Source organism: Schistocerca serialis, unplaced genomic scaffold (assembly GCF_023864345.2).
Source record: "Schistocerca serialis cubense isolate TAMUIC-IGC-003099 unplaced genomic scaffold, iqSchSeri2.2 HiC_scaffold_879, whole genome shotgun sequence".
NCBI lineage: Eukaryota > Metazoa > Arthropoda > Insecta > Orthoptera > Acrididae > Schistocerca > Schistocerca serialis.
In genome coordinates this window covers 154,705-158,220 of record NW_026048495.1, presented here as the reverse complement: position 1 = coordinate 158,220, position 3,516 = coordinate 154,705, and positions in this window count along the sequence as shown.

Genomic DNA, 3,516 nt, shown 5'->3' with positions numbered 1-3,516 from the left:
GTGTCAGTGAGAAATAGATGCTGCGCCATTTTTGCCAGTTGATCTGATGTTCATTGCCCCTAATTCCATCTTGCTTCTTCTGACACATTCCAGCAGACAGACTAATTCAGTTCAAATTGTAATGGAATTAAGTAACTAGTTCATTTTAAAAATGCAACCATGGATAAGGTGAACGACACCCCTACTGCATAGTATTGAGGATATGTATTGGATGCCATGCAAAAGAAGCAAATTTAGACCGCTTGTGTGGACCCATCGCAACTATGAAGCAAACCGTGATTCTAGAATATTTCACACGAGACTGCAGTGAACGGTGTATTTTTTTTCCTTCATGTTTTGAATCTCTATTGTCATTTAGTCGCAAGGTAAATTACCAGGTCTGCTTTACGTTTCTGCTTTTAAAATATAAACCTCTTACTTTTATGTTAACATAAGGTGAGAGTACAACTGTAAACATGGAAAAGAGAAACATGAGGTACAACTGTGCATAGCAAGCGGCTGTAGCCTCCAATGTGGTGCATCATGGTCTGTTGCAGCCAAATACCAATACATGTCACTTACGTTAATCATCCAGAACATTGTAATCGCCTACCTAATAGCTGGTGTGCCCTCCTTTCAATGTTGCCTTTGTAGGTTGCTGGAGAGAGGAGGCACCACATCTGCACACACAAGTCACATAATTCTTGTAAATCCTGGGGAGGGCGCAATGAGCTTTGAAGCCATTTTCAGTCACATAACAGATGTATTAGATTGGGTTCAGATCTCGCAAGTTGGGGGGCCAGCACATCAGTTGGAACTCGCACCTGTGTTAATCGAACACTCCACCACTCCTGGCCTTATGACATAGCACATTGTTTTGTTGAAAAATGCCACTGCTTTCAGGAAACATGATTGTCATGGCGGGGTGTACACGGTTTGCAGTCAGTGTACGATACTCCTTGGCCATCATGGTGTCTTGTATGAGCTTTGCTGGACGCACGGATGCCCATGTGAATGTTCCATAGAGCATAGTGGATCCGCCGCTGCCAGCAGGTCTTCCGTCCCACAGTGCAGATGCCAAGGAAGTGTTCCCTGGAAAACAATGGATTCACACCCTCCCATTGGCAAGATGACTGTGGTATCGGTATTCATCAGACCATGCTACACTCGACCACTTCGTGAACTGCCAGTGCCGATGGTTGCTTGCTCATATCAGTCATAGTTGCTGACGTTGGGGTGTTAACATTGTCACAGGCATGTATCTTCAGCAGTGGAAGCCCATTATTTGGATATGTTCGGTGCGCTGTGTGTTCAGACAGACTTACACTCTGCCCAGCATTAAAGTCTGATTTTAGTTCCGCCACAGTTTACCATCTTTCCTCCCAGCCTACAGCATGAGACACATGTAATGAGGGGCGGTTGCCCAACCTCATGAAGTCTGATGTGATTTCACCTTGGTTTTGCCACTTGAAGGCATTCAGTGCAACACTCCAACACCTGCCGAGTCATGCAGCTTCGGAAATGTTCGTGCTGAGCCTCCAGGCCATAACAATCTGCTCTGTCAAACTCATATGGTGTGCCTACCCCCTCCTACACCCTAACATGCACTGTGTGTGTGTGTGTGTGTGTGTGTGTGTGTGTGTGTGTGTGTGTGTGTGAGATATTCCTTGCCAGGTGACGCTGCTGTCACCTGGACGGATTTATATCTATGTATTCACTCGGACTGGAAAGATATGTGAGGCCTCTTCCAGTGTTAAAAACAATTTCAATATGTTAGCTATGCGGGAATGAACCAAATGTAAACTGGCCTGCGACTACATTTTTCATTGTAAACTTTTCTTAAGTTCATGTACTTATTTTCAGAGTATCATGAAAACTGATCCGTTATGGAAAGACAGTTTATTATCAGACTGTGAGACAACTGTAAGATGTGAAAGAATCGAATTCTTTTGTCAAATTGTTTCCTCAGAATCAAATGATGAAGATAGCATATTGAAGAAGGCAAGTGATTCTCAAAAGAGTGGTTTTAAATTTTTTGCACGAAAAGTAAGTTTCAATGAGAAACTAACTACGTAGATGGCCGTAGCTTAGCTTCATTTGCAGAAAACAAATTTTTTAGAGGCACAATAGCAGACTTGATACTTGGCTCATGGTGTTTCGTTCTGCAGCTATCTGCATGGCTACAAGACTGTGCACCTCAACCACAGTACACATTCCATTGCGGAGACACACCACCCGTGTGGCCCTAGCCTTTGTGCGGTAGATGAGCTGTGTACAAAGAGTACTGTACTGAGGACTAAACCGTGTGATACTCCGGAGGGTTTATAGTGTTCAGTAGAAATTCCAGTCTGCTCTGATGCGAAATGCATGGCCTGCGAGGTAACCTCTGAGTTTAAAGAGTGACACGGGAGCCTCCAGTTTAAAAAGACCATCGTGCTGACACTTAATCAAATCTGTGAGACACGTCAAGCAGAAATGCACTGCAATCCAGGGTCTGCGTCATGGATGTCTTCTTCCATGGTGCCAAGCATGAAGTTAGGATACAGCCCCTGCTCATACCTGGAACTGTTGGGGGTGGTTGTTGCTTCAGCAGTGTCATGGAGTGCTATCAGTAGTTCTTGTTGATCAAGGTGGTCACCTGGGGATGGTGACAGGGGTGGAAGGATAGTGTCTTCCCTACTTTTGGTTCCTATCCATTTCTAGGGCTTGTGGAAGTTTGGAAAAAGATGACAGAGCCTTAGCCTAGAGGTCGTGGGCTGGTCATTCGTGAAGGGGGCCATGGACCACGTCTGTTACTACTCTAACAGACCTAGGTGACTTTGCCTTCTTCCTGGAGAATGCAGATGTCAACCGAAGAGAGTTTTGCATGCGGTTCCCCACAGAAGTGGGCGCCAACTTAGTTGACTGACAATGATAATTTGCTTTTCTGTGGACCAAGGTCCCAGAGTGAAACCTGCTTTTGCAGGCTTATCGAAGGTCCCGGAGATTCTTATGCTGTCATGCAACATCTGTGCTGTCTTCTTCATGTGGAGGAGTTCTTCCCACTGGGCGTCTCCTACTCCGGATGCAACTCAACCTTTCTCCCTTGCTGGCTCTATTCACGACGCATGCGTCCTCTGGGGAGTGACCCGGGAGAAAGGTGAGAAGAGCGGCTTCTTGCTGGCTTCTGGTGCTGGAGAGTGTCGAATAGGCTGTGTTTACACCATGTTTCTTTGAAGAAGATTCAGTGCCCTGTGGCTCTGTCTTCTGCTTAAGCTATTCTGGGGTTTTCGAAAATGGCTTGGTTTTTGGTTTGGGTGACGTTTCATCCCATAATGCTTGCTGGGGATGGTGGTGTTGATTTTACTTGATCGTGGTTGGTGCTGTGAGTTTTAGCTAATGCAGATTTCTGAGCGAGTGGTGAGTTGTGCATTGTGACGGGATTGTTACTCCCTGCCAAGTGAGGTGATGAGGTTAAATGGTGATTCGCGACATGATCCACAGAACGCTGTTGATTTGTTTTATGAGATGGTAGATGGTTGGATGACCAAGCATGAC